A 12500-nucleotide genomic window follows, 5' to 3' on the forward strand; every position below is an offset into this window, starting at 1 on the left:
TTCTTTAAAATGGGCATATTGTATACCGTTACTCCGTCTAGGTTGGGGAAATGGTATTTGTGCTTATTTCATTAAATAGCTCTAAAATTACATCAGATTCTTTTAACGGTCACATTTGTACATCCTACTGTTATACGGCTTGCTGCCGCCTTGAATTGCACGCATAACTAGATAGAAAGTATTCTTATATTCACATTAATATTCATTAAGTTACGTTCTAAGCCAGCTTTATTTCCATTACTAAATAGAAATATCTTAGAATGTTTAACAAAAGGCATGTGTTCTACTGACAGAGTTATTGTGCCTGGTCCAAATGTTACACACAAATTCGATTAACTAGTCTTTATTATAAAAGGGGTTAGCAATAGTTGTGTAACTTTTCTAAAAGAATATTAACAAAATACAAGCACACACATACACATTCACACACATATTCTTTATTTGTGGATTAAAAATGCTAAAACTAGTGTCATAGATATCAATTTTTCAATCGCTCACTTATGTATGCTCATGATATTGTTTCATGCTGGATGAGATTATCTGTACGGATTCTTACTGTTAAGCGTGAAAACATACATCGAGGAATGGTTTTATGGCAAAATATGTTAAATCTTGAACAGCATTGTCGGTGACATCTTTCATGTCGGTAACTGTTTGAAGATATAATTTACTCGAGAGGTCATCAGGTGAAACGAAATTCACAGTATGTAAATGGAATGGTGTATAAATATTTCATTCACAGACACCCCGAAACTTATAAACACGGTGAGACCTAGTACATAAATCTTGTTCAAACCAGGTATCATTTCTTTGTTGGGAATCCAAATTCCATCAGTCCCTTCGTAAACATATACTTCGGAATTTTTCAAAGATTATATAATTTGGTGTTTGTAGTAGATATATATCACTTTCCATGAAATGTTCTGACAAAATTATTATACTATTTGTGCCTTCGTTAGGGCATCGAAATAGCATTGACATTTCAGAATGATTGTTCTGATAGATTCTTTAGTTACATCATCGATATCAGAGACAAGAACTTATGAATAGATAATATTCAAGAAATTCCGTTCTAATTTCCTAAATCCCCATGATACGATCTACTTGAAAATGGTCATTGCTACTGACGCTTGAGTCAGACAGTTGACATGAGAATTTCGTGGGTTTTTTCATACTTCTATGCACACACAATCAAGCGTGCACACACAAATGCAAACACATACACACACGTACAAATATATACATACACATATGCATACACACAATCACCTACTTCTCTCACTTGCTCTCCACTCTCCGTCTATGTACAGATGTATATACTCAGCAGTATTAGCGCCAAGATGTCTTTAGACATAACTAAGTTAAAATATGTTAGTATGTTAGACACACTTCGAAAGGCAAATTTACCCCAGATACGGCGGAAAAAAGGGGAGAAACACAGACACACAACTACACGAATACACACACAGAAATATATATATATATATATATATATATATATATATACATACGAAGGGCTTTTTTCAGTTTCCATGTACGAAATCCACTCACAAGTCTTTCGTCGAGTTGTGGTTATAATAGAAGATACTTGCCCAAGTTACCACGCATTAGAACTGAATCCGGAAGTATGTGGTTGGGAAGCAAGCTTCTTACCATAATTTATCTCGTATGTATGTTTGTGTGTGTGATTGTGCGTGTGTGTCTTTTGCGTGTGTGTTTTTTTTTGTGTGTGTGAATGTGTGTTTTTTTTGTGTGTGCGTGTGTTTGTAGGTATGTATCTGTGTATAGCTCTGCACAACTGATACTGTGATTTAGTAATAGCATTTTGTACATGTATATAAAATCTATGATACATTTTCATTAACGGTTTGCGCATTTCTTTGATCTCATGGGAAATATAGTCATCAAATTTAAAGATGAAACACAATATGCCGACGAGTAAAGTGCCACTGACATTTCGTGTTAATTAGATTTACATTTGAACTTAAAATATTTTAGTCACACTGTTTAGCTTTGCTTCCTTCAGTCTCTCTATTTGCATGTCGTAGTCGACTTTGTCTCACCAATAACCGGCATACACATGCAAATTGAGCAGTGTATCCTTGCACTATTTTAAAAACAATCAATATATATATATATATATATATATATATATATATATATATATGGATATGGTATTATTAAAATACCATCACAAGTGGTAAGCGAATTATTAGCCGTACAGGCAAATTAATAAAATATATACATACAATATTAGATATGTACACATATACATAAGGGTACTAAATGAGTACCTATATCGCTCATGATAGAAGTCAAAAATACTTCTGTACCACCGAAAAGTCACAAATCTGTTACAGACAAGACAGGAAAAAATATCAGTGAACAATAATAATGTCTTACCTCAAATGGATCAGAACAAGTAAATGCTGGTCAACTCGGTACCGGTTTCGAAATTTAGCGCCAGCTAGACGCGTGATTTCTCATCAGCCGAAATCCGCCAGCTAAATAACTACTAACATTCTCCCCCATCATGCCTGCGAAAGCTCGTTTTAAGTGACCAAGCACCGTACGAACAAACGAATCGCGTAAAATCATTTATAAATATAGGGATGGTATTAAAATACCATCACAAGTGGTAAGCGAATTATTAGCCGTACCGGAAAATTAATAAAATATAAACTTACAATATTAGATATGTACATATATCTAATATACATATATCTAATATAAGGATATAGCAGAAGGCACATGCCGAGTTACTACACAGTGGGACTGAACAAAGGACCATGTGTTTTGGAACCAAGTTTGTTACCACACAGCCACACCTGCACCTATGCATGTATGTGTGTGTATGTGTATGTGGGTGAATATATGTATGCATGTATATATGTGTATATATATATATATATGTACATATTACATGTACATCTATATATATATGCATCTGCACATACATGTATACATATACATCTATATCTATAGAAATACATCTATACATATAGATGTATACATATACATCTATATAGACGTGTATATATATACATCTATATAGACGTGTATATATATATATATATATACACCATACATCTATATATATACATCCATATATATACATGTATATATTTTACTACAAAAATAAGTCTCCACAGACAACAATATTTGTAACTCACATATGGCAAAAAAAAAGAAGAAAAATAATGAAATCACAGTCTTCGGTTAATTATGGACGTACATTTCTGGATTAGAATCACAAGACTCATTTCCTTTATCGACATAACATTCCTATAAATCTAGAAATGCTAGGAAAACTCACCTCCTATATTTTCGATCAAGCGACATCGAAAAATATAAAAGCTCATCAGCAAATCCACATTTATATAGACAAGTGAATTCGTATTTCCCTCCAGAATCTTTACCACGTGAGTCACAAAATAGTACTGCCGAAAAGAAGATTCGTAGTTTTGTCATAGGGGAGTTAAATAGTCACTACAGTTATAGGGTGAAATATAATTAATTTAATAAATTATAATTATATAAACTTTTACCGAATATGGTCCTTTTCCATACCGAAATACTACTAGATGAAATTTGTTGATTTTATTAAATTAATTATATTTCACCCTATATCTGTAATGTCTATATATATATATATATATATATATATATATATATATATAAAACTTCAAACCTGATTCATAAGCAAGAATTAGGTTTGAAGTTTATATATATATATATATAATATATATATATATATATAAAACTTCAAACCTGATTCATAAAGCAAGAATTAGGTTTGAAGTTTATATATATATATATATATATATATATATATATATATATAAAACTTCAAACCTAATTCTTCCTTCATGAATCGACGTTCAAAGTTACTCCTTTTCTTACCAAAACATTTTAATTTGATTTTAATTTCATTTAATTTTAATCAGCCGTCAGTTTGAATGTTTCAAAGCAATAAAATAAAAGTGACTACAGACCTATTGCCGTTCTATTATTTTTCATCTTTTCCTATCTTTTGTACTTTTTTTGTTTTTATCATTTGGCGGTGTTCAAGGAGGATCTAATAAATTTGTTCACATATCTATATCAGTTAAATATTTATTTTATAGCTTTTAAATTAATTGATTCATTTGCAAATTTAGCTATCCATGAGGCTACGATTGAAAGAGGGAAAAGAAGAGTGAGTGTATGTTCGTGTGTGTGTGCGTGTGTGTGTACGTATGGGTATGTATGTGTGTGTGTGTGTGTGTGTGAGTGTGTGTGTGTGTGTGTGTGTGTGTGTGTGACCCTTTTTTTAAAATGTTTTATTGAACAGAAACATTAGAGCAGCATCGAGTGTAATGTTTTCTCGCATTCGTTCTAGCTCTGTACATTCTGACATCAAATCCCATCGAAGTTAACCTTGCATTTTATCCTTCGTGGTAAATAAAATGAAGTGACGGTCAAGTCTTTAGATCGATAGTATCTGTTTATATCCTCACCCTAAAAATATCAACTGAAACTTATTTTCCAAATATTTACGTTGCTGTTCTTTAGTAGAAACAAAATGTTGTTCGTAATATCTAATTTATGTTTTGCGTATATAATTTATTTTGTTGCAAGTCACCAGTTTATTGTTGTGTTCTTGTCATTGCCGACTTTATAGCAGCTTCTACTGTTTAGTGCTACATATATGATTTACTTTCTCTACGATAATTATAATACTACGTGAGTCGCTTTCATGATTAGCGAAATATAATGAAAGACCCATGCGACAAAACAATCGACATTCCTTAAGCATCCTCCAATTCATTAATTCAGTTTCATATTTATTAAAGATTTATACAATTGATTGCTTTCTTTTTTCTTAATGATATATTTTAAACAATGATTTTTGTCCTCTGGTTCCAAGCTATATATTGGAAAAGTTTGTTAGGAATATTGCACTAGCATAAAATTAAGTGGTTATTTTATATATTTATTTATTTATTTTTGCAATAAACAATATAACATATCGAACTTCCAGAATATTTCATATATATAATTTTTAGCACTTATTTGTCTACTACGAACTTTGTACTAAAATGTAGGAAAAGCAGGTACGTATTAACACTATAAGTTGTTTAACTCTTACACTATGTACGTTGTGAACAGAAATTTCGTGCATAAACTTCGGTGTTTAAACTAAAAGGAGTCGCATTTTCGAATGAATATTTTCTATACTGGAATTCACACAAGAAGTAATTTAAGATGCTTCCTTCTCATGTCTTTTCTTTTTCCTTTTCTTTTCACTTGTCTCAGTCATTATACAGCGGCCGTGCTGGAGCAGCATCTTGGAGAACTTTTAATCGAATGAATCCCTCATACGCTAGATGGGCCATCGATAACTTTGATAGGATAGCATCAGTTGCATGAGTGGAACACGGAATGACTGTGGAGAGGGTGCAAAAATAAATAGTGAAAAAAATCATGGTGGTGCTCCAGCATGCTCACAGCCACCTGGCGGAAAAACATAAAAGAATAAAAGAAACCCAGTACTTTCTTTTTTCTTAAGTTTATACTTATTCTATCGATCGATTTTCCAGGGTAGCTGGATTACGGGGACGTAAACGCTCCTATAGCATTTGTTAAGCGGTGGGGGACAAATTTGACGTGCATCTCTGGAATGGTTGTAAACTACTATCGTGGAAGATTATTCTTGTAAGAACTGAGTCACTGTGTTCAGCTATCCTCTAGCACATGTATGTGTGTGTATGTGTGCGTGTGTATACATATATACGTTTTTTATTAATATTTAGCAGAAGTTATGGAGTGACTCAAGGTCTGAAAATTTCGTACAATAGCACTCATCAAACTGTTTGAACTTGAATAATCTGTTACTTCTGTAAATATTAATAAAAATATAGATATACTCATATTTGGAGTTTTATTTCCTCCTGCTTGCATGATTTTCCCCAGATCATAGTGCTAGTGCATGCATATACAGCTGCGTTCGTGCACACATACACGCGAGTCCTGGCCAAATCTCCGACCAATCACATACAGCTAGCTAGCATTGAATTGGCGTATCAAGGTTCGGGGTCATTTTGATTGGGTTTTGGATAGAAAATTCACAAAAAAGTCACTTCTATTGATTTATTAATGGCTTTGCGGGGTGACTGAAGAAATGTAAAGATGTGCACGACCACCCTTGGACGGGTTTGTATGACCATAGAAAGTGCGAGCCCTCTAACTGAAAACTTGTGGATTTGTATAAAGGACACACAGAGAGACAGACATTTTGCCGTTTATATATAGAGATGTATATGTATATATGTATGTATGTATGCAAGTATGTATGTATGTATGTATGTATTTATGTATGTATGTATGTATGTATGTATGCATGTATGTATGTATGAACGTGTGTATGTATATTTGTATGTATGCATGCACGGATACACAAGACGGCTTTCTACAGTTTCCGCATACAAAATTCACTCACAAAGCATTGTGCAAACACTTGTCTAAATAATCGCGGACAGTGACTGAAATGAAAAGACATGTTTGAGAAGCAACTTTCTTCACCACACAGCCATGCCTGATCCTGTATATACTTCTGTTAAATCTGTTCTGAAGTAATATACGTATAGCCAGTTTTAAAAGCGTCGATAGTCATAATTTCCTTTCTTAGTTCACATTAAATAATAATTTGAAATATATGGTATCTATAAAATTTTCTCTTACATTCTAAACACTGAACAACAAAAGTTATTCATAATACGCCTTTTTCACATTTTCTCTGAATGGCACCGGGATGTCTCCTTCAATATTTCAAAAGGTTGGAAGCATTTTACACCATTGTTTTGAAAATGTCCCTCTTATGTCCGGAAGTGCACGCATTGTTACATTCTACTCTTTCTGTCGAATATACCAGAAACGAAATCGTATATTCAGACTCTGACAACACGCAGGCACGCACACGCACACTCGCGCGCGAACACACACACACACATACACGTATTGATATGTAGTCAAGCAGTTATTTAGTTATATATGCACATATATATATGTATATATATATATATATATATATATATATATATATATGCACACACACACATGTATATGTATGTGTATATATATATATATATATGTGTGTGTGTGTGTGTGTATGTGTGTGGAGGCGCAATGGCCTAGTGGTTAGGGCAGCGGACTCGCGGTCGTGGGATCGCGGTTTCGATTCCCAGACCGGGTGTTGTGAGTGTTTATTGAGCGAAAACACCTAAAAAGCTCCACGTGGCTCCGGCAGGGTGTGGTGATCCCTGCTGTACTAATTCACCGCACTTTCTACCACTCTTTCTTCTGTTGGCCTGCTCGCTTAGCCAGCGGGTGGCGTCATTCGAAGGCTAAAACAATGCGAACGCATTGTGACCAGCGATGTGTAACAACATCTGATGGTCTGGTCTGTCACGTGATATCACGTGATCACGTGATATATATATATATATATATATATATAATATATATATATATATATATATAGTTATATAAAATCAAAACAAATAAGAGAACAAGGGAGTATTAGGTGACAACAAAACATTCTGGCAGTTAGATGATACAAAAAAGGACAGGAATAAACAAGGACGGGTCAGTCGGAGCTTTCAATCATCAGTTGAAAAGCAGATCGTGTTTGCAGTTTCGGCCGGTTAATCTCGAGACTCTTCTCATCTGCCCGGCCCCCCAAAAAATCCAAACTAAGAGCACTAGATTCTGAGGAGGAAAGCAAGCGAATGTATACGAAGGACGAAAACAAAACGAACAAAAAATTGTACATAATTATAAATACACACAACAGGACATTAACAGGTGTCTTTCGAATCAGGACGAATTAAATTAAGCTTTCGTGTGCGGAAGTGAAGCCTTATGGGAAGAAATACAAGAGATGCTACACGGATGGTCAGGCGTGGCTGAACACCGGTCAGGTGGAAGGAGAGGACAGAGGTAGTGGGTAGACGGATTGAGCATTTAGAAGGGACGAGAAAGAAAGAAAAATATAAACAATAAATTAAATAGAGACATTTAATTGATAATCCAATGATTTAGTTATAATGCATAATGTACTATGAATATAATATAATATGATATAAGATAAAAAATCATTAAAAAAAACCAAAAGTTTGTTTTATATATATATTTATATAGATAGATAAATAGATAGATAGATAGATAGACAGACAGACAGACATTCAGACAGATAGATAGATAGATAGATAGATAGATAGATAGATAGATAGATAGATAGATAGACGGATAGACGGATAGATATCGATAATGGCTTAGCTGACTGAATCTTCGAAGTTACTGTCAATACTGTTCTTGTTAGAGAATATTAAATTTGTACTGTAGAAACATATAGTGTAGCCTTCAGATTAATGAAAAAACAGTTTTTAATATAACATAATAAATACGCGCACGCGTGTTTATATGTCTAGTATGTATGTATGCTTGTAAATATGTTCTAATAGTGAGCAATATTTTATATAATGGATTTGAATGTAAGTGATGTGCATATTCCACCAGACGCTTTATATCATTTCTTCCTTTAAATTTGCCTTAATTGTACAATTACAAATGATCAAATTCCTCCACATGGGACATGAAACTCGATCACAGATTGTGACTCGAAAACTGTTTCAACAGTAATTCGTTCTCTATTTTCTTTTGTATTCATTTTAACATGAGTTGAATGTCAATGTGAAGTCAATTAACTCGAATAGAGACGTCGCAGTATGAAACAAAGAAAAAAAGAACATACGAAATATGTTTTTGTTGGATGTGCAGCCCAAATAGTAGACGATAGAATAATGATATCATTGCCGCGAGGTAATGTACTTTTTCTTTCGAATACAATTTATTTTCATTCAGAAACTACTACAGTTACAAATAAATAGATTTCGAAATTAGAGAGTAATTTGCAAAAATGTGACAAAAATCCATAAATTTAGAAAGGTCAAAGTTGGTGGTAACTTCGTCCACCTCAAGTATAATATAACAGATTTTTCTGATTAAGAATTCAAATGAATGATGGAAATAGAAACAGGAATACTATAACAAAAAAAAAGAATGATTAAACCATGAAAATTAACGAGATATTATGAAAACAAACAAATAAATAAATGCAATGAAAACACTGGAAGAAGATTAATGAACAACACGCAGTCGATGTGGAAAACATATTTTGATTGTCGTTCAATGAACTTTTACGTGAGATGGGTGTTGTAGTTCAAATGTCTGGGTAATTTATGATATTTCATATAAACGTCCATCTTGTTTGGGAAGTCATTTAACGGCCAAAAAACAAATTGAGTATGAAGATGGAACGTAGCGTTATAAGCACTGAATGGAGTCTTCTAAGGAAAGGTTATGAATTCCAAACCAGCTGAAGATGAAATGCAAAATGAACGCTAATAAACATTTAAAAGCAAAACATAGGAATCTTTGGTTATAATATTGGTTTCAAACTTTGACCAACAATTTTTGAGAATAGTAAATCGATTACATCGATCAGAGTACTCAACTGCAACACATTTTATCAATCTGGAAAAAGTGCATAGAAAGTCCACCATACGTAGGCTTTTAAAACAAGCCACCTAAGTTTTAAATTGCATGGAGCTGAATGAAACAGTTATTAAATAAAAATTTGTAGCTTTTGTGTTGAGAAACACTTTCTATCAATTGTACAATCACTGGTATATCTAATTTTCTATCAATCTACATATGTGTTTACATCGAAGTGTTCCACTAGCTTCATAACCCCGCGTTATATTGCCCCCCGATCCAACATCCGCTTATCAGTAGCGCGTGCCCTCTACCATCAGGGACCTCGTCTCTTCTTCTACCCCACTTCTACAGCCACGAACACTATTGTGTAAACTCGGTGCACTTCCAGCATCTGTTCCCTTCCTCAATTCCATAAATCCAACGGCTCCGGACACCCCATGCTTTGTGCCTGTAATTACCGCACTGGACATATTTGTAAATACCTGCATGTTTACCCTCAGTCGCTTCCGTCCGGTTCCACACCCACGATACCAATTATTTCTTCACCTTTTCCATTCCTTTTTCTTCTCTTCTTGCTCTTCCTGACTCCACCTTATCATGTGCATCCTCATTAAAAAAAGCACACATTATATACTGAAGATCAGGTTACATTTTCCTGCAACACGTGGGTTTGATGGAAATACAGACCTAAGCAGTAGCCAAATAGCACAGAGCTTCTATCAACCTTTAACGGCTAGCATCATTGTGCTGGTGATAAAAGTAAAATCATTAGTGGGAGAGTTTGCAAACAGGAGATGGAAAGAGAGATATGAATAATGTAAGCATTTTAAAGTGTTCATTTTAACATCAAGAGTCTTCGTAAATTTGAAGAAAAGGAAATGTAATGTTTCATAGTTTATTTATTATTAGATATATTATGAATTATAAATGTTACTCACGAAGTTTAAAAATGGAGGCGAAACTGAGTTCAAGTGAAAGTGTCATGTTTTAAACTAATGATGATAAAATATCTGTGCAGATTTGTCTTAAAGATAAGAGAAGTGAACGCATAACGTCGTCCTGAATTGTGTTTAATTTATAGAATGTGCATAGACCAAAAACCTGACAATAGGCCATAGGCTGACTCAAGCAAAAGTAGCCTGAAACTACAATAATGAGAATGTTTTAGTCTTTAAATTGAAGCATTAATTATTAATTAATTTTGATTAATTTTGATTAATTTGTGTTGAAGTTTTATTTCATTCAGGCAGGTGCTTCAGTTTTGTTTACGTTTCACTATAGTTTTGTTTTCAGGTACATCATTAATTGTAGACTTAAATAAAAACATCGCAATATTTAGACAGATTCTTTACTTATTCCTCATGAAACTAATTACAGGAAACAGTACAATAAATTATATTGATCCTATCACAGAAAACGAAGACAGAGAATTTGAATTAAAAATGCAGAACCTGTTATTCGTTCTTGGAATAAACAATTCAGCTGTTTAAATAAACTAACGAAAGATACATCCTTCTCGAAAGCTGCAAAATCGGTTTCTGAAGATTCAGGCATTTCCTTTTATGTATTGTAGTGTGTCAGTTGTAAAATGATCTAGTTTAGCATATAATTTTAACATTCTAAAATCGGTCTTACATCGCGTAGAATGTATACTGTTTAAAATGTCATCATGAATTGAATACTTCCAGAATAATACTTTGGGTACTGTCATATATTGAAATTTTCTTTATAATCACAAATTATTGGGGACTCATATTCACAATTAATTATGATCAGGTTGTTTACAATCGAGGAAACTCACTCTTGTATAAAAAGATAACTCAGAAATTAGTGAAAAATGTAAAACGGTCAAGATGTTTTGCTATTAAGCTAATTTAATTAGCAGTAATGTTATATTGAGTTTTGATGACAGCAATCTCCTCCAGTCTCAAGAATATTTCATAGATTTCTTGCAGAATACAAGATGGAATTTGTCTGCAGTTTGGCAATATGAGTCTCAATTCCAACACATTTCATTATCTTTATTATCATTATGGCTGTTATGCCAAATGCACCAACTGCCACAGGAGTATTTCTTGGTTAAGACCATATATTTCTTAATTTGTTTTCAATTTCTTTAGTATCAAAGTCTATGATTTTACCCTGTTTCTTTATTTCATCCTCAATATTCATATCTGATCCTCTTGCTAATTTTCATCGGGACATCCTATAAGATCCATAATTCTTCTACTCTATCACAAACTGTTTCGTGTTAATACTGTTTTCTTGTTATTTCGAGGCTACCAACTCGGTTAAAGTCCCAGTCCAGTGTTCTACCTACACAGTCAAATCAGCTCTCCTACGCATTTTGTCCTAACTTACTTCATTCACTCAAGAGTTAATTGCTTCTCTCGTCTCATCTCCTGCTGATTCTATATTTCTTGTCTGTCTGAGTTTCTTTCGATCGTTTCCTTCATCAAATGTATCCTAATCGCTTCTTCCTCAGCAGCTACAATGAGAGCTGGGTCTCTCGTTTCGGGTTTATCTCTGACAACTAATACCAGTGTTCTGTGATTCCAACATCTTTCGTTTATTGTGTGAAGCAGCCATGTAATTCTTTATTACCAGCTATATGCGTCGCTATTCCTCCTGTTCTTGTATTCGCCTACTGATTCTGTAACTCCTTGAGCATATCTAGCTCCCGGCATTATTATTTCTTCCCTCTGCACAACACAATTTTTCAACCCCAACATCGCAATACTAACGGTATCTTTCGTTCAATATCATACTTCCTGTTCAGTGCCCTGTATTTTTATTCGATTTTAAGCTTCCCCTTCTCTCTTCAATCTAACAGAAATATGTCCTTCGAGAGCATATCAAACCCCGCCTGTATTCGTCTTTTCCACTATGGATATTTTCTTTTGTCTCTCCCAATATATATTTCTTTTTCTTGACATCAACACCCACATTTTCTGCTACAA

This window comes from Octopus sinensis, linkage group LG8 (assembly GCF_006345805.1).
Source record: "Octopus sinensis linkage group LG8, ASM634580v1, whole genome shotgun sequence".
Taxonomy (NCBI): domain Eukaryota; kingdom Metazoa; phylum Mollusca; class Cephalopoda; order Octopoda; family Octopodidae; genus Octopus; species Octopus sinensis.